The sequence below is a fragment of the Haemaphysalis longicornis genome, unplaced genomic scaffold (assembly GCF_048455015.1).
Source record: "Haemaphysalis longicornis isolate Haplotype H1 unplaced genomic scaffold, Haemaphysalis longicornis Haplotype H1 scaffold_9, whole genome shotgun sequence".
Lineage (NCBI taxonomy): Eukaryota > Metazoa > Arthropoda > Arachnida > Ixodida > Ixodidae > Haemaphysalis > Haemaphysalis longicornis.
The window spans coordinates 35,046,162-35,071,774 of record NW_027526460.1 but is presented as its reverse complement, the minus strand read 5'-3'; positions in this window follow the sequence as shown (position 1 = coordinate 35,071,774).

The following is a 25,613-nucleotide window of genomic DNA, read 5'->3' as shown; positions in this document are numbered from 1 at the left end:
AATGGAGGCCGGGTCCTTTTAAAGCCAAGCTTTCTATGTTTCACTGATTCGTCAGTGAGCGCCGAAAACGCACTGCAGGAAGGAAGACCAACTTTCTCTTACGATGATGATCGTTGTGGAAGCGCCTCAAGAAAAAAAATAAAACACTTCCCGCGGCTGGAATGGAAGCCGGGTGCCTCGCGTTATGAAACGGACGTCTGTCCGATGGCAACATTCCGGCAGGGTCGAAGCAGTTCGGATTTGGAGAGGGATGCATGGACGTACAAAATTAGAAAAAAAAAAAAAAAAATGTTCGCCCCTCCGTCTAACGACGACGACAACAGCTGACGTCGAAGCTTTCTTCGTGCGAAATGAAATGGTGAAGGATCAAAGTCAAAGCTGCTGCGATCGAAAGTTCAAACTGCGCGCGAGCCGAAGTCAAAGCTCCACGATTCAGAGTCCTCGCCGTCTTCGAGTCACAGTACAAACTCCGACGACAACCAAGGAATCCCTGACGAGAGAGCTTCGCGTTCAACCATCGTTAGACGGATGTGGGCCTGATTTTTTTGCCCCACGCAACACGTTTCCCTATTAGTACAGGTGCTATTTTCCCTTCATGAAGGAAAATAGTCAACCTCTGAATGCGAAAGCAGGCGCCCCTTCCCCAGAACACATATTGTCTGAAAAAGACAGGATGTTCACCTAACGCAGTACTACAGGTTAACAAGAAAAGAACACCCAGACGCAGACTGCAAACTCAACAAGAAGGAAGAGGCAATCTGGCGAAAATTACAGGTTGGAACCTACCCAAATCCGCTACTGCTTAGTAAACTCTACCCAGGTCAATTTGAACAAAAATGCAATCATTGCAAAAGTCTGGCAAGCGTGGTCCACATGATATGGACGTGCCCACAGATATCCGAAGGCACACATACCGTAGACACATGGGAGGCTCTGATGCCCAGCTCAGAACTAGAATCCCTACGGAAAATCATCAATCAAGTTCAGGCAGTCGCCAGGTCCCAAGGGATACTGGCTGACTCCTAGCAAGGGTTAAAAAAAAAAACATTGATTGATACTCAATAAAAGCTGTTCATCATAATCATTCGCGCATAGTCATGCTACAGGCATTTCTGACTCACCAAAAGTTTCATCTTAAGTACCGGACTCACCCTGGGCACCAACATTCAGTCGGCGAACCACTGAAAGTAAAAAAAGAAACAGTAATAGTAAAGCCAGGTGGTCGCCTAGCGCTTCATAGTTTGTCAAACAGGCGATGCATTTTTTGGCTAAAGTGTGAGGAATAAGCGCGATGTCGCTCTATCAGGTATACCATTACGCCTTTCATCCGCTCTGCTTTACACCGCGTACCCACAGCCGCTCGGCACAGAAACGGATTCGTTTGAAAGGACATTCATAACGTCTTTCTCTTTTGGGAAATTGAGCATTTGTCAACACAACGAATGAGTCGCCTACGTACGCAATCAGATATGGCGGTTGCGATGGACCGCTATCTATAGTGCGGTCGCCAGGTTATCCGATGCGGACCTTGCCCCCTTCCCCCCGCGTTAAGCAAATGTTAATCTATCAACCTTGCGAGAATGCGAGTGAAGGCATTATGAATTCATGACGCGAGGGCAGTGGCGTAGGCAGAAATATATTCCGGGGGTGTTATACGTCACCGGGAAAACAAAGAAAAAGGGAGACAGAGCCGTGTGCCCAAACATATCAGTAATTTTTCTGCAGGTATAAATTTCGGGGGATGTTCTGACACCAAAACACGCCCCCTGGCTGCGCCCCCGCGCGAGTGGCTGGGAGCGTCTGAAACGAAGGCAATCATAAGAAATGTAACGGCACAGACGGAATGCAGATTTCAACATATCGCTGTGGTGCCACTCCCCTCAAGAAAGACTGGAACTCAAACTTCGATAATTTTACGCGCCGAAAGCAAAGCTGGTGTATGATGCACGCAGTAGGTGACTGATTTAGACGGTATTGATTTAGGCCACCTCAAAATCTTCATTGGGCGCCGAAATCTCGACACACACACGCGTTTTAGTATTAAAGCCAAGCTATCTATGCCTCACTGATGATGTTGACGTCCGATTAAAACACGCTGCAGAAGATTCAACCTTAAACATACTACAGGAAAAGACAACTTTACGCAATGCGTTTCACAAAGGGTACAACAATCATACATCGCCTAACATAATAATGGCATGTCTTTGCACACCTAACGGGCATCGTGTGATACGCCAAATATAGTTTTGACACCACATACGCGGTTAGCGATGATCAGGTTGAAATACATTCTCTAAGCGGGGTTGGTGGTGTGGGGTTAAAAGTTGGATTTTAAGTTCCCACTGTGCTGCAGTGGAACGTGAACGCGCTTCGCCCCCGTCACGCAGAACTGAGCGCATATCTGCTGCAGCACGGGCCCGACGTGGTAGCACTGCAGGAGAGCTACGTGCGTGAGGGAGAAGGCTCGGAGCTGAGGCTGCCTGGATATACGGGCTACCACAGTCCCACGGCCTGCGACAACGCGCAGTGCTCGTTGGTGGCGTGCAGCGAGCCAGCCCATCCTCCAGGACCCTCGCGCGCGTCCGTGTTCGTGCGCGACTGCGTGCAGCACGCGGTGCTGGACACCAGTGGGGTGACAACAACTGTGCAAGAGTGCGTGGCAGTGACATTACGGCTAGGCACGGGTGGTGACATTACTGTGTGCAGTGTCTATGTGCGTCCATGCCAGAGCTGGGACTCGGGCCTCCTGGATCAGCTGGTGTCTCTATGCGCAGACCACCATCTCCTCTGTGGTGGTTTCAACGCCCACCACACTGCTTGGGGAGATGGCAGGATCGACATGCGGGGAGAGCAGCTGTGGGACACTCAACCTCACTGCGCTGAACACCGGTGAGTGCACCTTTAGGCGTGGCAGTCGCACTGCCACTGCCATCGACCTCATCCTGGTGTCAGCCGGGGTTGAGGCCACCTGGAGGCGGGAGCCCAGCACATGGGGCTAAGACCATTACCCGCTGCACATTGCACCACCCGGGAAGCCGGCAAGACGGCCCGCACTGCACCACATCACCCACTGGGACCAGTTCCGGCGTTGCCTTGCTGAGGAGGAGCTGGGGGAGGGAGCAGAGATGTTCCGGGGCTTGGTTCGCTGCGCCAGGCGAGCCACGCGGAGCTGCACCGTCGCCGAGGGGACCACCACCATGCCAGACCTGAAGCTGCTGCAGCTGCGGGCGGTACGGAACCGGGCGGAGCGGAGGGCGCAGCGCTCGGGGGACAGGGCAGACTGGACGGAGTACCGTCGCGTGGATGCTGCCTGCCGACGACATGCCCACCGCCTCAACCGGCAACGGTGCGCCGAGCTGTGTGTCAGCTCGGAGGCAGACCCGCGCTGCCGTCGACTCTGGGGCATCTTCCGCTCCATCTTGAAGCCCCGGATAAACCGCAACCCTCTAGCCGCCCTGGCCATCCGCAAGCAGGCAAGCTTTGGGGAGCTGGCCGAACTCTTTGCGGATCACTTCCTGCCACAGCACCGGACGGAACCAAGGCCCGCGGCTGCGCTGGAGGAGCCCGAGGGACGTGACCCGCTCAACGACGCCCCCATCGCGGAGGGCGAACTCCGCAGTGCCCTCCGAAGCTGCAAGCGCAAGTCGGCGCCAGGGGCAGACGGCCTCACCTACCAGATGATCCGCAACCTGGACGAGGTGGGGTTCGGCAAGCTCCTGGTGGTCTACAACCGCATCTGGGAGACGGGGCAGCTGCCGCCCGAGTGGCTGCTCGCCATCCTGAGGCCCATCCTCAAGCCGGGGAAGGGCCTTTGGGCGGTCACGGCATATCCTCCCGTGGCCCTCAACTCCTGCGGGTGCAAGCTGCTGGAGCGGGTGGCGATGCGCAGGATGGAGGCCATCTCGGTGGAGGAAGAGGCGATCCCGGAGCAGCTCACGGGGTTTCGGAAGCACCGAGCGGCGACCGACTCCATCACTGACGTGGTGGCGGCCCTGGAACACGCCCGTGCCACCAGGCAGGTGGCTGCCCTGGTGCTGCTCGATGTGAAGGGCGCTTTCGACAACCTGCAGCGCCCCGCCATCTCCTTGGCCATGGAGGAGGCCGGCATTGCGGGGAAGCTGCGGGGCTTCGTCGAGGCGTTCCTAACGGGCCGGACGGCGCAGGTGCAGGTGGGGAACGTCTTGTCGGCACCTCGGCCAGTGGATATCGGCACCCCACAGGGCTCCGTCATCAGCCCCTTCCTCTTCAACCTGGTGATGGCAGCCCTGCCAGGCTGCCTGCCCAGAGGGGGGGGGGGGCACAGGGTACACATGTCGGTGTACGCCGACGACATTGCCCTGTGGGTGCTTGGACCGAAAGGAGACGGCAGGGCGGTCGTGCAGCAGCTGCAGGCGGCTATGGATGCGGTGCGGTGCAAGCTTGAAGGTGTCGGCCTGCAGCTGTCGGCTGCAAAGACAGAGGCCATGCTTGTGCACCCGAGCGCAGCCGCCCGCGGACGGACGAGGAAACTCCGCATAGACGGCGAGGAGCTCGAGTGGAAGACCAGGGTGAGCTACCTGGGGCTCACCCTGGACCACAGGGTGGACGTCCGCCAGGCCGCCAAGGAGCTACGTACCAGGGCACAGCTGGCCACCTCGGCCGTGCGGAAGATGGTCGCCCGGGACAAAGGCTGCTCCCAGCAGACAGCCCTGCGGCTGTACAGCGCCTCGGCCGTGGGGCTACTGATGTACGCGCTGCCGCTGGTCACCCTGCGGAGACCCAACTGGCGGCAGCTGGAGGGCGACCATCGAAAGGGCGTCCGTGCCTGCCTGGGCGTGCCCCAAAACTCGCAGTGCGACAGGACGCTGGCTGAGGCAGGGGTGTGGACGCTGGAGATGACGGCCGAGCAGAGGGCCCTGGGCCACATTGACCGGCTGCGCCGAGCCGAGGGGGGCGGCCCCCTGCTACAGCGGCTGCGCACCTACCGGCACTCGCGCATGGGGCGCATGCTGGCCCGGTACGAGCAGGTGGTGGGCACCACAGACTTGGGGCCCTCCAGCCGCCCTCCGGACCTGGCGGCCGAGCTGCACCTGGAGATTCCGGGCCTGCGCAGCAAGCGGCGAACGCCCCACTGCGGGTTGCTGCAGCTGGCCCGGGCCGTCGTCTGGAAAGACGTGGAGGGCCACACCCTGGCGTACTCGGATGGCTCGGTGCGGCAGCGGCAGGGCTCCGCTACAGCGGTCGCCGTGCTGGGGGAGGCCACCCGGCAGGCCCGGCTGCACTACGCCGCATCCTCGGCCACGGCAGAGCTTGTGGGGGTCCAGCTGGGCCTGGACATGCTGCTGGAGCTGGAGCCCGCACCCGAGCGCTGCGCCCTGCTGTGCGACTCCCGGGTGGCACTGCTGCGCATCCGGGAGGGCGACCCGCACTCCCCTCTGGTTCGAGGAGTGAGCGAGAAGGCGGAGCGGCTGGCAGGCAGGGGTGCCCGGCTGCGGCTGCAGTGGGTGCCCGGCCACATCGGGCTCGAGGGCAACGAGCGGGCGGACGAGCTGGCCGCCGAGGCCCACGAGCTGACGCCCGCGGCCACGGATGCCCAGGCAGCGGCGGACGACTCCCGCCTGCTTACACAGCGGCACGTGCGGGCACAGCACCCGGACCCACGGCTGGCTGCTGGAGAGGCCCCACCACCTGTGCGGGCTGCACGGCTGCCCCGACAGCAGCGTTCGTCAATCCTGCGCCTCCGCGTGGGGGCGGTGTGGACGGCGGAACGAAAGCACCGCCTGGGGCTGGCCGACAGCCCTGCCTGCCGGCACTGCCGCGCACCTGTCCAGTCCCTGCCGCACCTGCTCTTCGAGTGCCCCGAGTATGCGGCAGGGAGGCCGGAACTGCTGGCCGCCCTGGGAGGAAGGGCTCGGCCGCTAGACGAGCTACAGGGCCGCCGGGCAACACCAGGGAGAGGGACAGCGTCCACGAGGCACTGGGCGGCTACCTGGATGCCTCAGGGCTCCGCCTGGCACTTGACTCTCTGGCACAGTGACTGTGTGAACTTTTACGAGTTCTCTCTTTTTTTTTGTTCTTGCTCCAGACTTTGTGTGGGTGTGGGAGTGTGCGTTAACTTGTAAATATGCCCCTCTCTCCCCTGTGTTCTGTAAACATGTCACCTCTATCATCTGTCTCTCCTCTCTATGAATCTGTCATCCTCTGCCCCAACCCCCACACCAGCAGGCGTTCCGGTGTCCACCCCTAGGTGTGACAATTTACGCCTGCTGGTGGAATTTCCTTTCCTTTTTCTTGACAATAAATTCATTCATTCATTTGGGAGAGTGTATTTTGCACTTAGGCTTTGATTCAGGTTGCACGGTAGAAAACTTTTCGTTTGAACCATCTTTCTCTTAGGAAAGGGATAATTAATTTTTTTTTCCGTCTCTAGTATTCTCCTGCTCATACTCACCTAACCCCGTCCACTCCCCCTCCCTGGAGCAGTGGGAGACTGAGCTGACCAGCCCGGACCCAGCCCGCCAGCAGGCCCTGGTCTCCCGGGCTCTCCAGTCAGCGCGGTCACGAAGCCTTCTGGACTAAGGAGGCTTCCCACACCCCTTCCCCTTCCCCTGTTGCTCCAATAAACGTTCACCACCACCTCCACCACCACCGCCTCCTTCATTAAATTGGCCGTCATGACCGGGATCGAGCCCTCGTCCTTGGGCTCAGCAGCACAACGACTTAGCCACAGAACCGCGCGGCTGGCTGCAAGAAAAATATAGGGTTATTCGAAGGAACATACAATCTGATGACCGGTGATGGTTCTATTCGCACGGACGTATGCGCGGACACATCGAGGGAGAGAACAAATGGTAGCAAATGCAGGTATCCTTCCGACCTTCATACCCATTGGCCACGCTCCCAGTCCCGTAGCTTCAACATCTCTTCTCCAAATTCCCAACCTGCTCAAGGATTTGGAATGTCACAGGGTAAAGCGGCATTGAAGCGGGGTGAGGAAACCGGAGGAATCCTTTTCTTATGGTGGTCATTAAGTAGGGTTTGGCGGGTTCTTCACGATAATGACAATTTTGATGCAGATGCCGATGTCGATGCAAAGTACGTGTGCACGTACTTAAAGGAGCCATGAAGACAAAATACAAGTTTGTTTTATTCGATAGATTTCGTGTTTTATAGTGTCCCCAGCGCTTGTCCGGATTCAAACAATGTTTTATTCGCTCAGAAATTAATCAATTTACGTTAAAATTTTGATTTTCCCGCTAAATCGTGTGTTTCCGTGGTCTGCAATGGCATCACAGGAACCGACCGCTCTGCAGCTGATGGGAAACCCTTTGTTTACCGTTAGTGAACCTAGATGGCGCAACCATACCTTGGAAAGCCGTTTTCTGCCTCTAGCTTGTTTTCGACCGTATTTGAACCTGGCTTGTTTTTGTTCAGGGAGAACATAATCGTTTCGTGAAACAGAGTGCTCGCTCGACAAATATGGTCACCGTTGCCTGCATCAATCGGCCAGTGTCGTCTAAAACTACCCCAAAGCCCCACAGTCCTGGGCAGCTAAACCAAGTATAGTTCGCACAGTACCAACAGCACTACGCATCGGTACTTTTATGTTTACGTGTGCTTTAGTAACTTCCACTTTACTTTATTAAACGGGCTCATGAACTGAAACCCTTCCCGTTCCACCGAGGTATAACGGGCGGTCCCCCAATTCTCACTGCTTTAAAAGGACGGTGACTTAAATTTAAGCGTAAATATCTCGTTCGGCAAGCTCATTAGATCTGCCTAATTTGCGTTTTCTTTTTCCGGCCTCCGCATATCGCAGAGCTGGCTGGTATGACATCGTAGGTTCTGTTGTGGGAAATGAACGAGTGGGTCGCATGACCTTTCCCTTTTTTCCTAATTATACAGCTTATCTGAGCGAAGTTCACGTTAAAAGTGGTGTCAGCATGATTGTAACGAGGCAATCTTTTGAATGAACCAAACTTGTGTTTTGTCTTCATGGCTCCTTTAAGGATAAATTCTGATTTGTATCCACGCACAGTCGTAATTTACGGTAAAAAGAAAATTAACCGGTAAGAAGTGATAGAAAGACGGAGAAACGGAGGGCTGATTTGAGGCTTATTTGTGCTTGCCTCGCACTGGGCTTCGCCGCGTCCGTCACATACATCGGGCGTAAAGCACGGTGTCAGCTTCGCAGTGCCATCATGTGCCCAGAGCTCCGCGGTGTCTGCGAAGCATTGAGTTGCGTCTACGTGACACCGCACGAAGCAGCACTCTTGTGACTGCTCACGCGTATCCGTCTGTCGCCCATCCCCAGCGCACGTATCCCATTGCCATCGAGCAAGCCCACAAACTCGCGGAGGAGTCGTGTGGCAGGCAACCTCGCGGTCTCCGACGGGGCGTGGTCCAGTGGTAACCGCACGCTCTACCTATTCGGTTTCGTGGAGCCAGTGAATGGTTATGCAACCGACATGATTGGAAAGGCTGGAGCGGCCGAGTGGTATTGGGTGTTGCACGGCCGTTCTTACACGGAAATAAACTTGGAACCAGAAACCTCATCTCAAGTATTCGCTCGCTTTCGTGTCATCGTTAGAATTGTCGTACGTGTGTTCCTTATTTCTGAAAAGTTTGTCTTCTGACAATACTCAGTGTGTCTTTTTACAAACGTTCAGTTACATACATTTCAAAGTTCCTTTGGCGTGCATTGCGCGGAAAGAGGTTATCCGCACCTTTCGTTCTGTAGTGGTTTTTAATTTCGCGAAAAACAACCGGCGTCATTTATGTGCTTTCGATAGCAGAGAGCCTCAAGACGACTCATATTGAATTTATATTTCTCACAACTTTACAGTTGCTGTACAACAACTGCTGTACGGCGAAAGTGGGGAAAAAGCTGCATTACGGCAGCTTGACACAGCCCCTCCTTCCAGCAATAAAAAAAGCAGTAGTACACAAATATAAACACAGTTATCACATTTTTGCTGCACACATATACTTGTGCGTATTTAACCCCTTACTGCATGAATATTTTACTGGCGTGAAAAAATTTGAGTAGCCTTGATTTGTAACACAAACACCAAACCTAAGCTTAGTTTTTAAAAAGAACGGGCGGTTTAGATTTATCACAGCTTTTTCTTCGCGTATCACATATGATACACCTTGCAGTTACGGGTAATTTTTTTGGACATAAAGAACAACATAAGAGACGAAGAGACAAAGGAAGCGGGAATGAAAAGCGAATAGAAAGTTGGTGAAATAACATTTGTTGCCCCAAGGCGCCGCACCTTTCCTGAAACTTCATTACTAAAGAAATTTCAGGGTGATGATGACGACGCTGCTTGATGATGACCATGATGATGATGACGACACCGCAGAAACATGATGATACCACATTTATGTGATTATCCGCCGCTTCAGCTTCCTGATTGACTGACTGACTGCCTGCCTGACTGAACAAACTTTATTGAGGAATAGGAAAAGCAGGAAATGGAGTACGAGATGGAGGGCAGTGGAATTCATGGGTGCAAGCTTAGGTCCAGGGCCCCAGTGGCCTGGCTGACTGACTGAACAAACTTTATTGAGGAATAGGAAAAGCAGGAAATGGAGTAGGAGATGGAAGGCAGTGGAATTCATGGGTGGAACCTTAGGTCCAGGGCCCCAGTGGCCTGGCTGACTGACTGAACAAACTTTATTGAGAAATAGGAAAAGCAGGAAATGGGGTAGGAGATGGAGGGCAGCGGAATTCATGGGTGGAACCCTAGGTCCAGGGCCCCAGTGGCCTGGCGGACTGACTGAACAAACTTTATTGAGGAATAGGAAAAGCAGGAAATGGAGTACGAGATGGAGGGCAGTGGAATTCATGGGTGCAAGCTTAGGTCCAGGGCCCCAGTGGCCTGGCTGACTGACTGAACAAACTTTATTGAGGAATAGGAAAAGCAGGAAATGGAGTAGGAGATGGAAGGCAGTGGAATTCATGGGTGGAACCTTAGGTCCAGGGCCCCAGTGGCCTGGCTGACTGACTGAACAAACTTTATTGAGAAATAGGAAAAGCAGGAAATGGGGTAGGAGATGGAGGGCAGCGGAATTCATGGGTGGAACCCTAGGTCCAGGGCCCCAGTGGCCTGGCGGACTGACTGAACAAACTTTATTGAGGAATAGGAAAAGGAGGAAATGGGGTAGGGGATGGAGGGCAGTGGAATTCATGGGTGGAACCCGAGGTCCAGGGCCCCAGTGGCTAGTGTGCCTGTATTCGCTCTCTCCAGCAGGTTGAGTTGGTCCTGTAGAGATGTGCTTGCCAGGGCTGCCTCCCATGTTTCCAGTGTAGTAGACTGTGTTGAGGTGTTGCTGGGCCCTTTTCCCCATATGATTGGGCAGGACCATGTGGCGTAGAACAGCGTGGCTGTCTCGCCGCATTTCTTACAGTATTTTTCCATGATGCTGAAGCGCCATCCATTGGGAACATTTGGTGCTGTTGCAATACCATTTTCATTTTCTTTGCAACGTGGCGGCAGGGTTTTCGAGTCGGGGTGGCTGACTGCATACCCCTCACTGCATGGTGTATCCTATATGATACAGCTCTAAATGCAGTCCTTGATCGCGGCTCATTGCAAAGGTTTTGGGGGCTCAAATTGTCTCCAGAGGAAGACAAGGGGCCATTTAAGACGCTAATATTTTCTTTGAAACGATAGTACCTGTAAAAAATACAAAACAAATTGCATTCCCCTACCGGCTCGGAGAATTGAGAACACGACGATGCCTTTACGTATTGTATAATACAAATGGGGTTCAAAATAGCTTCGGAAGATGGAGCCACTGCGGATGTAGTTGCCAAACAGGATAGAAATTCCACCAAAACGTGGCAGATTGTTTTTTTTTACGCTCACGCTACGCGAGAAGAAAAAGTTTGAGGCGTATCGTATATTTCACACTAAGGGGTTAAGGTAAGACAGAAGTACATAAACAAAAATTACAGCGTTGACTTATTTAAAATGCAGGTACGGTTGAATTTTACGAAAATAAATAAAAATCGGCATAAAAAAGTGGTGTCGAAGGGGAGCGAGATTAAAGCAGAACGAAAACAAACGACAAACAAAGTCTAACGTCCCTTCGTCTAAAGATAATGATCGTTGAAACGCTCAGATTTTTCGTGAGGGATTCATTCGCTGTCGTTGGGGTTATAGGAGTTCACAGAGTTTTGGTGACGGGGCGGTCGCCATAAGTGAGACCAAGAAAGCTTAGACTTAAATCAGAACTGCTTCTGCCAACCAAGACTTCATTGAGTGACGAGCGGCAATCTTCACTTGCGAAAGAAATCCTGGAGATTGCATACAACTGAAAAAATATGCTTTCTAAACACCTCCTCGAAAAACTGTGGTTGATTCCTCTGCTGTAGGAATCGGTAAAATACGAAAGTGAAACGTGCAGCGAAATCTGCAGCTGAGCATGATTTGCGGGTCGGCGGCTGTCTTGTGGGTGTGCTTGGCGAGTGACGTCCTGCTAACGGGTCACTTCAGGAAAGGTATACTGGCGTCATTTCCGTGACAGATATGACGTCAGTGAATCCTGGTGTATCCCGGCAAAAACAATTTCGTGTTGAAATATACAACCCGAAAACGAACAACCCGAAAACGAACGAAAACGAACCTCATCGCCTGCGTTGCGTCGGAACGTGAGACCCTGCCATCGATCAATCAATCAATCAATCTCTCGAAGGATACCGTCCAATCTCTCTGTGTAATGTTGGTTACAACATTTTTGGCTAGAATTTTGTCCCTTAGACTGCACCTTGTCATTAATAGTCTAATTGGAGCTTATCAAACGTGGGGAATTCGAGGACAAAGTATTTACACAAACATACGTACTTCAGTGTTATACTCAGTTCCCGTCATTGCATCGGGGAGTGAGAACAATCAGATCGACAGGAGGATCACTTTTCTCCGTGGCAGAAAGCAACTTCGTGCATCCGATTTTGTGCATAATGCTATCACCACAGCAAATAATTATTACCAGCCTCAGTTATCAACAAATGTCAAATCTGACAGCAGAGTGTATTTAAGATGGAATCGTACAAACGGCCCTTGTGCAATTATACCTTGAGAAAGCGTCTGATAAAGTCCGGCATGATTCTTTCGTTATCTGTACTGCAGCGCACAGGTATTTGGAACGTTTTACTGGAGGGGACTAAATTGTGTTATAAAAACTGTACCACAAGGCTGATCATTATTAGGGAGCTTTCTGCGCCTGTTCATATTCAATCTTCAGTTCACCAAGGGTGCCCATTTAAACCATTATTATTCGGGCATAGCTTGTATTCACTGCCGATGCACGCATGCAGGCAACTATGTGAGTGCGCCGTCACTGGTTACGTCGGGCTCCGCGAGATGGCGGTACTTGTCTGCGCTAAGCACATGATATGGATTGGACGTTCCAAGCTCTACCCCGCCGAACGCAAAGTCAGTGCAATAACATCTCTATTGACACCACCGTTGAGAATCGGGTTGAAACGGAGCGGTCGACGCACGCCGGTGTTTTTTTTTTTTTCTTCGGCGTGCGGGCGCAGTGGCACAAGCCGCGCCATGTCCGTGGCGCTTCGGCCATGCCCGTGGCTGTTTACAGTGTTGCCAAGCGAAGAAATTGATAGCTAAGCATTTCAGTGAGTACCACCTATACCTCGGATAACTATGTCTTAGCATAATTCAGGATACAAACGTTACAGGTTTATCACTGGCACAGTGTGAAGTCAAGGACCTAGCTTACGCTGACGACATTGCCGACTTTCACAATGACATAAAAACTGTTTTGCAAGCACTCAGGTTAACCTGGCATGTTTCAGAAGTGTCATGCGCTGCCTTAAATCTCGAAAAGTGTAAGGGATTCTGGCTCGACATGTGGGGTACTCGGCCAATGATTTTTTGAGGAATGACGTGGAGTTGTGAGGAACCCCAGTACCACGGAGTTACTCTTAGCCACACACGTAACAGTGGACCTAACTGGGAGGCAACGCTTTCGAGAATTAAGCGTAAGACACAATCATGGAAAGAGGGAGAATTGTCTAAATTTGCCCACGCTCAACCGTGCAGCGTTTTTTTTTTTTACAAGGCTTGCCTACGTCCTGCAAGTCCTCCACTGTGCTAGGAATAAAGGGCAAGCTCTGCATAGGGTTCTCGCTGCCTTTGTCTGGAGTTCACGCTTTGAGCCCATGCTCAGAGATAATCTGTTCCTTCCGTTAGAATCTGGAGGTCTTGGATTAATCCACATTTTTGAACGCCAACTGTTTTCCCGCTTTATGTTCTTTAGAAATATGAACCACCCGTTTCTAAAGGTAGTGCTTCAACGTCGGTTGGTTGCGCATTGGCTGCATTGATTTGCTCCCATAGGGCTAATGGTGGCTAGGGACCCTGGAGGAGGAGGAGAATAAACATTTATTGAGCAAAAGTGCTGATGGCCGGGCACTCGCCCGGTGGAGGGCATCCTTATTCCGGGATACCCAGGCTGCGACTTGCCGTCCAGGCCCTCTTGACCAGTTCTTGCTGGTGTCCAAGGTCCGGATCGACCAGACGAGCCATCCACTGCTCAAAAGTTGGGAAGGGGATTGGGGGTAGGTTTGGAGTTTTTTGGCACTCCCATACCTGGTGGTACAGGGTGCCCGGCGTTGGACAGAAATAGCAAAGGAAGGGATACTGAGTCGGGTAGATTGAATGGAGGAGGGTGCTGTGGGGATAAGAATTCGTCTGCAATCGCCGAAGAGTGGTTGCTTCTTCTCTGCTTAATTGAGGATGAGGGAATTTCCTAATAGTGAATTCAATTTTTTTTTTGATGTACGTTGCTCACCGGAATACTTGTTTGACCTTTCCAGGAAGCAGATAATCCGTGTATTACTAGAAAATTTGTTCCCTGTACCTATCGTTATCCTGTACGTATCATGCACGTATAGTCGTGCCGGTACACGTTTCGTTTAGAACCGCAGCGATGGCTCAGAGCTACAGCACTCGCCTCGTATGCGGGAGGTACTGGGTTCGAATCCTGGTACCGCCGGACACCCACCGGATCTTTAAGGGGTACAGGCGTCCCTGGTCGAGTGCGGACCCTTGAAAAGGGATTTCACGTCTGGAAAGCTGCTTTTACCCTATCGAGGGGCCCCTGACCCTTGTCCATCTGGCGGGGCCCCCGGCCATCATGCCGCGTTGCGCCATTGCCGGGGGTGAAAGAGTCTGGCGGCATGTCCTGCCAAAGGCGGTTGCGAGTTGAGCGTCCACCGTGGCTGCGGAAGCCGCCATGTGAATTCGTGTGCCTTGGTGGCGCCGGGCACCTACCGGTAAAATAGGTACAAGCGACTCCCCGGCCTGGCGCTCGGCCCTTGTGTGGCACTACAACACTTGGGAAGTTCACCCGGCTTGCACGGGAAATCGCCCCTATGGAAAGGGGCGGCTACAAAAACGCAGGGACTTTTAACCGCAGCGATGGCTCAGGGGTACAGCCCTCGCCTTGTATGCGGGAGGTACTGGGTTCGAATCCTGGTACCGCCGGACACCCGCCGGTTTCTTTAATGGGTATAGGCGTCCCTGGTCGAGTGCGTACCCTTGAAAGGGGAATCCACGCATGGAAAACTGCCTTTACCCTATCCTATTTACCCTATGTGGCCAAGATTGCGGGGCCCACGCCGCTGCTGCTTGTAACGGGGGTAAACCGAAGCAGAGGGGAGTGCTGTTACTAAACACGTCGTTGTTTGTGGCCACACTGTCACCACCGTGACCCCCTCCCCCCCTCAACTGATAGCATCAATTGAAATGAGAACTCGCTTATTGGGCAATCCCTTGTTTGGATATGTGTTAATGCCAGGAATCGCAGTCCCCGTTATTATCATCACCATTATTAACAGCCTAATTGAGTTAGCATCACCCCCGCCCCCCATTTTCTCGCTTCTATTTTCTCTTAGTTTTAATTCTTAACCGCAACAACGACGTCTCGGTACTTGTGCCGTCAAGGTCTGAGTTTAGCTCCAGAAAAATGCGCCGTTCTTGCATTCACCAGAAAGTCGATGCTCCGATATCCCATCATTATTGAGGGGACACTGATACCTTACGTCACGCACCACCAATTTTTGGGAGTGACTGTAGACCACGGTCTGTCGTGGACGAAACACATCGCCTCGTTGAAGACTAAACTTGCAAGCGTTGTACATGTTATTCGCTTCGTGGCGGGGATGAGATGGGGTCCATCTGAGAGCGCTCTTCTCCAGTTGTGCCGGATCCTGTTTTTGGGGCATCTTCGTTACAGCCTGCCAGCCATTTCAAACTTGCGAACTTCTTCCAGGCATACATTGGAGGGTTTGCAAGCACAAGCCCTCAGAATATGCTTGGGACTACCACGATGTACCTCTGATTTTTGATTGTAGGGGTTAACGCGCCGACGCAACGCAGGCGATGAGGCGCGCCGTAGTGGAGGGCTCCGGATTAATTTTGACCACCTGGGGATCTTTAACGTGCGCCGAAATCTCGTACACACGGGCGTTTTTGCACGATGTACCTCTACTGTGGCCACGATTGCCGAGGCACGTGTGCTTCCAATGGATGCACTTCTTTTGTGCGAACCTCTTCGAGTCTACTTTAGATGTTTCACAAGGCATGAACACCATCCATTATCGTCTCTTCCTACTACGTGTTCGAGTAGTAGTTTTGCGGCAGCCATTTTGCGACACCAACATAGGATCCCATGAGGTTTCGCCCCAATGGTGGTTTCCCAGAATCCTCTGTGGATGCTATTAAAACCATCAATCCACCTTTCCATCCCGGGAATTGGGAGGAAGTCCTCTTTGCCATCAATAGCCCTCAAACAGTTGACTCTAGCGTTCTTGACAGACAAGTACGCCGGAACTGCACATGCATGTACTGATGGCACTGTGACTGTATCCAGGTGTACCGCGGCTGTGGTAATTCCAAGCCTATGTGTTACCCGAGGATTCACACTAGACCACAAAACAACTTCTACTGCTACTGAGTTGGTTGCCATACGGGAGGCGATTCGTTTAGTCTCCGTGAATCACCTCAAGCTTGGACCCTGTTTTGTGACTTCAAGCCAGCACTCCAGGTCCTCAACGGAGTTATGAGGCAAGGACCTTATTACGCCCTTGCTGCGGAAGAACTCGAATTATGTTCATGGGCACTGCAACATGGACATGTCCTCACCATTCAGTGGGTACCAGGCCATTGCGGGCTAGGTGGTAATGATTGGGCTGACCAGGAGGCAAAGAAGGTTTCTGCAAATGCAGATGTTGTACGCCTACCCTTCGCAAGGACGGACACGACCGCCCTTCTGTCTACCATTCTCCGCCTCGCCTCGGCGAGTCACTGGTCCCACCCTGACAATCGTCATAGAAGATTACACCATCTGTACCGCGACTGCAAGTTTCGGTTACCTCCTGGAATTCAGCGAAACCACGCCACGCCGTTTCACCGACTACGGCTTGGCGTAGCCTTTACCCGTCGCTACAAGCACCTCATTGGCGTTACAAGTGACCCCGACTGTGAAACATGCCGTGTATCAGAGACTATTTCGCATGTTCTCTGCCACTGTCCACGCTATGTGCATCCTCCCGAACAATTAGCGAGATCAATGGCCCATTTGGACTGTCGTGTGGTGTCGGAGGAAGTACTGCTAGGACCTTGGCCACACGCGCAGCGTTCCCACAAGGCATTTAAAGCTGTGCTGACATTCCTGCGCAGCAGCGGCCTCTCAGCGATATTGTAGTTTTTTTTTATTGCGGAAGTTTGCTATTCAGCATAAGGGGAAATTAAATGTACAGATACACTCCGGATTCCCGAAGGAATCGGAGCAGGGGGCCATGATGTGGACCTTGTATCCACGCTATGAAGTCTGGCGACGTCCGGGGCGCGGGCCGCAGGTGGCGATGTGCACAGCGCGTAGGCTTCGCAGAGCAGGGCAACTCCACACCAGGTGCTCTGCTGTAGCCTGGTCAACTGGAGCGGTGCAAAAGGGGCACGTGGAGTTGAACGGGGCATGGTATTGAGGTGGCCAGGACCTCGTCACAGCTGGCGTGAGGGCGACTCCCAGGCGAAGAAGTCTGAGCAGGACCTCATCTTGGCTAGACAACCCGCGAGGGAGATCCGTACCGCGCAGGGGTATGAGAGCGCGCGCGGTGCGCCGTAGACGTTCTTTTTCACTGGCAAGGCGAACAGCGTTCGACGAAGGTGCAAGAGGAGCTGGATATTGCACACACACGGGGTGTGTTCCGGCATCTGCAGCCTGCATTGCGGGGTGGCTATTCCGTTGGCGCCATGACATGCGCACACGACATGGATAAGTGTCCACTATATCCTGGATTTCTAGCAGAAGTTCGTTGGACGTGAGAGTTTTTCGAAGCTCTTGTACAGCTGCCGACGAATCAGTGTAAATTGTACACTGAGGTGAAGCGTGGTTGATTAACGATGTGTGTAGCAGAGCATCCCGCACTGCAAGGAGTTGTGCCTGCGTTGATGGCCACTTCTCCGTTGTTATGTAAGTGCAGGTCACTGGATCGGGAGCCATAGTCGGGCAAAGTAGAGCGGTATGAAGTCAGGTATCGGAAGCACTGGCGTCGACAAACATCAGTGTAGAGGAAGGACTAGCAATGTCCATAGAAGGCAGAATCGGAGCACCAACTGTCCGGGGATGAATACGGGCAACAGGTCGCATATCCGTTAATTGGTGGAACTTCCATGGGGGCCGTATACTGGTGTTTGATAGGGGTGCGGCTGGTGAACCGGTCATGTACGATGCAAGAGCGGCGGAATCTGGGTCAAGGGCTTGTTTTCGGAGGGGGGCTTGTCGACGCTGATGCACTAGCTCATCAAACTTGTTGAGCTGCGCTTCCTGTTGCAGAATAGGGTAGGAGGTGAGGGCTGGAAGACCAGTTATAGCTCGCATAGCCGAATTGTTTATTGATTCGAGTAGTGCCCAGTCTGACTTTGTAAGAAAGTGGAATTGCGCTTGATAAACTATGCGAGGCTGAAGAATGGCTCAGACAAGCATGCGGGCCATCTGGGAGGCCGCACCGCCGGCTTTTTGAGACATGCGACGGAACAGATGCAGCGATTGTGAAGCTTGATGCTTTGCAGAGCGAATCCAAGGTTTTGCAGAACCGGTGGCCGTAATATCCAAGCCCAACACCCGTAGGGTAGATGCTGTTGGTATAGGCGTGCCTTGGACCGAAAGACGGATAGGGGAGGTTGCCAAGCGCCGACGGCCCCATGCGTTGGCCACGGTGAGAAGGGCTGTTTTGTTAGGAGAGAGCGTGAGGCCAAGATACCTGCACCAAGAATTGGTTTCATCTAGAGCTTGTTGCAGGCGGACAGTTTGGACGTGAAGGTCCTGGTGAACAGACCATACCGTGATGTCGTCTGCATAGATGATACTCTTGATGTGGGGAACAGCACCAAGTCGCCAGGCAAGAGGTATCATAGCCATGTTAAAAAGCAAGGGGGCCAGGGCGGATCCCTGAGGCACACCACGGTGGGGCTGGAAGGAACCTATTGGAGATCCGTTGAGACGTATGGAGAAGGTGCGGTTTCGTAGATAGTAGGAAATGAAATCACATAGGCGGGATGGCACGTGAAGGAGATGAAATACCGCAATGACGGCGGCGTGGCCAAGGTGATCGTACGCTTTGTGAACGTCCATGCCCAGCAGAGAGCGAACACGGTGGGAACGGCCGCCAATAAGGATCATCTCGGAGAGGTGGCCCAGACCATCCTCTGCACCAAGGTGGGGACGAAATGCAATTTTGCATGGGTGGTATAGATGGTGCTCGTCGAGCCACCACTGAAGGCGTGTGGCAATCATCCGTTCCAACAGCTTCCAGATGGTCGCCGTAAGTGCTATTGGTCGGAGGTTGCGGATATCTGTACTCAGTTTACCGGGTTTCGGGATAATGATAACATCCGCGTGAAGCCAGGCCGGGGGAATCGTACAAGTGAGCCAAACCCGGTTGTACGCCTCTAGGAGTCCCTCCAGAGAAGAATCGTAGAGGTTCTTGAAAGATTCAAATGTTACTCCGTCAAGGCCTGGAGTTTTGGGAGTTTTGCGGAGTGCAGCCGTATCAATGACCGCGGTTAGTTTCGCAATTGTGAATGGTGAGAGTATACCCTCGGTTGCTGCTTCCGATGGCGGCGTACCAGCACCGGATGGAAGAGTGAACGGAGGGGGCATGATGGCTGGGTCCAAGTCAAAATCGGGGTATAAAATATGGGCCAGCGTATTTGCAAATTGCAATGAAGTCTGGTTGGACGTGAGGAACGCTGACGTAGCAGGATCTGGGGATCGTGGTGAACGCTCCAAAGAATGAAAAATGCGCCATATGGAGCGTAGTCCAGACTGAGGCTCTAACGAAGCGCACATGTCAAGCCAGCGCTGGCGGGACAGCCGGCGTTCATGGCGACGAGCCGCGGCTGTGAGCGGTTTAAGGCGGATGTGGCAAGTCGGAGAGTTGGGGTTGGGACAAGCAAACATTTCTGCCTGGCGGCGCTGCGCCCACAGCTGAAGGAGGCGCAAATCAGGGTTAGGGCGGCTCTCGTCAACCCAGTTTACAGATGTAGAATCTTCAAGAGCCATTTGTATGGATGATAAAGGGTCCTCTTTGAATGATGATGCCTGCCTAATCGACTTCCGAAACTCGTCCCACTTGATATGGCATTTACGACGTGGGCGATGAGACGGCGAAGAGGAAATGTCGAGGTAAATGGGATGATGGTCGCTACCCCAGCAGTCTGGCTCCCGCCGCCAAGTAACGGCCGATGGGCCAAGCCACCAAGCCAGGTCTGGGGAACGTGGAGGCATACGGGTAGACGTGGAGCGGCGAGTTGACTGGGTCGTGTCATTAAGTAGAGTGAAGCGAGCATGCTTCATGATCTTGAGGAGATCTGAACCTCGCGCACTCGCCATGTCATAGCCCCAGGCTGGGTGCGGAGCAATAAAGTCACCGGCGATCAGGATGGGACAACCGAGATGTTGTGCTCGGATATGCGAAATCCACCCAAACCGAACACGCGGGGCATGACCACTGCTAGGACGCACATAGCAGGATACGAGGATCACTGCACAGTGGCGTAGTTGAACTTTCACCGCAACAGTTTCTTGCCACGGGGAGCACCAGCTTTGAAGGTCAATGGCTTGCTGGGGAGGGTGCGTGAGGACATATACCACCGCTTTACCCCGTGGCGTTGGTGGGGCGTTACGGTGGTCAATGATTGTTGGAGACGCATACCCGGTAAAAAAGGGGATACGGGGTAGACCATTCGCTTCCTGAAGCAGTAGCGCCCATGCACGAAGTGAGCCTAGGCGAAGGCGTTCCTTTAAGTTCACCAACGTTTTGGGGCAGGCCCCGACAGTTCCATTGTAGAATAGTGTCCTAGCTTGTAGTTGCAGGTACGCCAGGTGCATAATTTAGCGGAGGCATGCTGCAAGAGTCGTGGTTAATATGTGTAGCTGCTGCACCACGTAGTTAAGAATGGAGCGAGCGTCGGATGCTGACGAGATCGAGGCTGCTGCGGGTAACGATGCCGGAGGAGGTGGAGGCAAGGGAGAAGTTGGCAGAGGAGGTATAGCTTCACATGAGCTCTCTTTTGCAGCAGCACGCTTTAAGCGTCTCTGTGCCAGTAACTGGGCACGACGAGCGGTCAAATTCGCAAGCTCCGTTTGTAATGCCTGGAGGCGAAGATCTACCTCTTCTAGGGCCGGGGAATTCTGCTCGGCCTCTTGAAGACGGGATCGCTGACGAGGTCGATGCAGTTGCACCACCTGGCTGTATGAAGCCGAATTCATAGGTGGTGTGGCAGAGACCGGTTTTGGTACATGATCTGCAATATCGTCATCGTCATTGGAAGCTAGGAGTTCGTACCGGTTTGAAAGCGGGAGCCGTTGATCAACCTGGGACCTCTGGGAGCTCTTCACACGCGTACGTGGCTTGGCGTTAAGCTTCGTAGGGCACTGTCTGCGATATCGTGATCATCGGACTTGCACAGCCCACAACGAAATTTAGGGGAATTTTCATTTCCAGCAGTCGCGTTCGGACTCGCCGAGGTTTGAGCAGGTGGTGGATTTGGGCAAGAGGTGCGCATGTGACCCTGTTGCAAGCATTGGTAACAAATTGGTAACAAAATACTGGCCTAGTCTTGTAAGGCCGGGGGCGAAGGATGTATCCATTGTATATGAATCGCACCGGTGGTTCCGGAGGACCAAGAACAGTCACGAGGCATGTACGACGACTGCCAAGATACCGGGCTAGGAGCACTTGGTGCGTCTCGCATCAAATGGTATCCCGGAGCACGTCGGAGGGCTCACCTGCATCGACGCCCGAGACAACATAACGGCGGACATGAGTACCATCTAAAAGGTAAGCTTGTACCGGCAGGTGAACTCCGGGGGATACGGGTATATGAGCGAGGCTGTAAAGCTTGTGAACTGCCTCTAATGATGCTACCCACACAGAAATTGAGTTGGTATCTCTGTGGAAAGTGTAGCCATTGTGACTTTGAGGATGCAGACATGCTGATAGCGTCTGTAGGAGCGCTTTCGTCGTGATTTGGCGGATGTTGAAATTCTGCTTCGGTTTGATGGCTGCCTTGAAGGAAGCTGGTTGAGCATCTTTAGTGCTTGATGGGAGGCCAGCGGGATTCAGGCGGCAGGGCACCTTACCGTCAGTGTCAATACGGTTGCCTGGTGGAAGGTCCATCGGGGCATTAGCGTCCTCAGACTGACGCGGCACTAAAATTGAGGACTCGGTGCAAAGGCGTTTGTCGGGGGGTTCAGCAGACTCGCCTGTGACATTAGTGGGCTCTTGCGGCACAGGAGGGTCGCTGCTAGCATCCATGGGGCAGCTGTCGTCGCCCTGGGGCGTCAGAGGCGTCGATGTTTGAAGGGCGACGTTGGACACTACTTGAGACGCCGGCTCCATTTGCTTAAGCAGCTTGTCTTGAAGGAGCGCCTGCTTGCGGGACCCAAGAAGGCCCTGCGCGGAGCGGCACCCACCGCCCGAAGAGGAGGTTAGGCCTAGCCGCTGCTTAGAGGCGATGCGGTTGTGATGCTTGCTTTCGGGGACATTCCCGGGGCAGGTAGTAGCCCTTGACGGCGCCATGAACTGGAGGTTATCGCTGGCACTACGGAAAATAGCTGGGAACGTAGAAACTGCAAGAAATCGCGTCGAAACACGGAGCCGAGGAAAAGACACGTCGGAGGCCCGTCCGGCTGAACTTTAACACGTGCACAGTATAAGTATAGGCATCTCCTGTACATAGCCTTTTATTCATTTCTCCGCCATCTTCATCTCTCTCGTCCTCTATCCACGCTCTTTCCTCCCCTTTCCCTCCCCACACACAGAATAGCTGGCCAGATATACTACCATCAGGCCGACCTTTCTGTGTTTTTTCATTTCAAAAAAATTCCCCTCTCTCTCTTTTTCCACAAGGAGATAGCAACTTGACTTGGCCGATCCCCCAGAGTGGGTATGCGCCAATGATTCCTTCTCTTCAGCCAAGACGATAAGCTCAAAGTGATGGCCTCATTAAGCCTCGGCCAATCTGTGCTCGTCCTAGGTGCGTGCTATTCTCATCGCGAGCCATCATTGCCACGCTCCGCGAATCGCGCGTGGTTTCCTGCACAGCTTCAACAGCAGTCAGTGCAGAGAGCCGCGCCGCGGCCGGAGGCAGCCCAGTCCCTTCTCGACGCCATGTGTGCGGCTCACAAGCTACCACGTAAGTATCAGGGTGCGCGGCTGCACGCCAAATTGCGCGGGGGTGTGTCAATGCGCTCAATCTTGAGTGACTAAACGTAAGTACCTATATTCCGGCAATAGATCTTCCTTACAAAGTACGTTCTCCGTTTTTATTTTGGGGCTTTAACGCGCCGAAGCTACACCTAGGGTATAAGAAACGCCGTGGCTCCGGACTAATTCTGACCACTTGGGGATCTTTAACGTGCACGAAAATCTTGAACACACGGGCGTTTTCGCGTTTCGCCTCCGTCAGAAAAGCGGCTACCGTTACCGTGACCGGGATCAAAGCCGCGTCTTTGGGCTCAACATTACAACACCTTTGCCCACTGGGCCTACGAGGCCGGTGCGAAGTGCATTTCGCTGAAGGGACACTGAAGTGTAGAAGTACGTTGACATACATCGGAGGATTAGAGTTTCGCGACTACAAATAGACCATTCGCGGAAGGAATGGTTGGTTATTAACAAGGGAAATGCCAAAAGCGTGAAAACAGTTGCCTTGGCGCCGCACACTTTCGCACACTTCACCCTGTGACATTGAGAATCTTGAATGGTGAAGCTTGGGATTGACGGAGCTTGTCTAAGCGTTCTTATGGAAGAAAAAGAGCAACACGGAGATATGGATGTAAAATAAGTGTGCGGGGGAACGTTTTCTGAGCAAGTGCTTTCTAACATACAGAAACCTCAGCTAGCAAAGATTATAAAAGGAAATGCCTCTGCCCAGGCGGTAGGTTTCGTTTCAGTTTTGATTTACTTAATTGTATCGCCTTGAGTACAGGCGCAATTAAAAAATGTATGCAGTCAGTGAACCCGAGTGTCTGACGTACAGTGGAAAGCTTTATGACAGTAAACGAGGGAGCGCGTGCCACTCAGTAAATGCAGAGTGGTCTAGCGATGAGATCACGCTTTCGCATTTCGTACATTTGGCGGATCCACTCCCTGACAACGGTTGATTGCACTGTTGTCTGCTGCGGTACCTACGTTGGATATCTGGAAACGATTCCAGAGAATACTTGTGCCGATGAGAGGCTTTTTATGAAACGCGAAACCCGGCGAATGCATTAAAATGTTTGCTTTTCGCAGACCGATTTGGTGATAAAAAATGCGCGTTCTTCCTTGACATAACTAATGCAGCAGGCAGCCGCACGATAAAGCAGTTTTAGGGTGTGCGCTCAGCAAGCACACGAACTGCGAGAGCGCGAACTGCGCGAATTGCGCAGAGCGCAGAGCGCCAACGCGAACTGCGAGAGCGCGAACGCGAACTGCGAGAGCGCTCTGCATGCATTAAGCTGCACGCGCTCCCGTGTTTACTGTCATAAAGCTTTCGACTGTACCTACTTATCGCAAGGGGATAATATGAATCACCAGTCGCAAAATCGTATGTTATGGTGAAGAGAAATTTGACATCCATCTAAACTGCAGCCATACGGCTAGAAAAGAAAGCTATACCGCTTTCTCAAAACTTCTTAGTTGTAGAAATATTAACCCTGGTGCAAGGGGAAAAAAATTTCCTTTGCCAAAACTTCCTCCACCTTGGGATTTCTGGATTTCCCCAAAAGTTGCTCGATTAACACCCGTTCCTCACTTCGAGCTGTTGATCAATTCTCTCTCGCGTTACAGATGGCTAGCCTCCTCGTAAAGTCAGTTGGTAGAGCGACTGCCCTCGATAGGCGGTGGTCCTGGGCTCGAATCCTTGAACAGGACGAATATTTCTTCAACTGCGAAGTTTTGAGACGGCTGTACAGCTTTTCTTTGTGTCTCTACGGCCGAAATTCAGGTGGATGTCCAATTTTCATTCGAGAAAACTTACTCCACCTTGGGGATTTCCCCTAAGCCTGGTCCTTCATAGGTTATTTCTGAACAACGGCTTGAAACGAGACGAGCGGCAACTGCATTTAGCAATTGCGCGTGTATTTCTTAAACCTCCTCTGATGAAAGAGCACCTCCTTAGATAGCCTTGCTATCAAGCACCGCCTGTAGAAGGTGGGGCTTCATGACGAACATTACCTGTACGCCACAATACCAAGACGACCTGAAAAAACACATTGGCTTCCCTTCCTAAAGAAAGTTGGCAGAAGCGCGAAAGCTTTCTCACATCAAAACTGCCTCAAGTGCGTGTCAAAACCTTCGCTGAAAGCGCGTCCAATCGATCGTTAAACCTTCAAGGACCCAAATCGCGAACGAAGAACGGACCCATGCAACGATTTTTCGCACACTAAGTAAACGCGTGTACGAGCGATATAACTGTATACACTAATACGTGGTTTATAAGATGAAAGTATACTATTGCACTATTTCTTCAAGATCGATGTGTGTATTGTCTTATCCAGAACAGTGATTTTTTCGCGATTTTCAAGTAACGGTTTGACACAATGGAACCCCACTTTCACCCATGCGCCGTGTACCCAGATATCTTTTCAGAGCTTTTCGGTCGACCAACCGGTCTATGAGGAAATGGATTAGTTTTTTGACAGGACACCATTGGTCCTACTAAGAAAGCTTTCACTTTAAAAACGACCGCTTTCTGATTGACTTCAGATCTCTGCGAAGAAAGAGAAATCCAATGAGAAGAGGCACTCAGGAAGATGACAACTATAGAGCAAAACCAAGAATATGGCACCAGTTTGTTCTGTGCACTTTGTGGCTTGCTCTTCGACCGCAGCAAATAATGGAAGGAAAACTGGAAAGAGAAATACTGGCTTTAATTATCTGTTCCTCAATAAACGAGGCGTCGTTGGTCGTCGGGCAAGAACCGAGAGCGCTACGAAGTTAAAAAAAACGTATTTAGCCTCTGGAATCTCACTAAGGGGCCTTAAACGTGAACCGAAAAGGTTGTCATGGATCGTGAAAGCAAAAAAAAAAAAAGTCAGATAATTTTGGG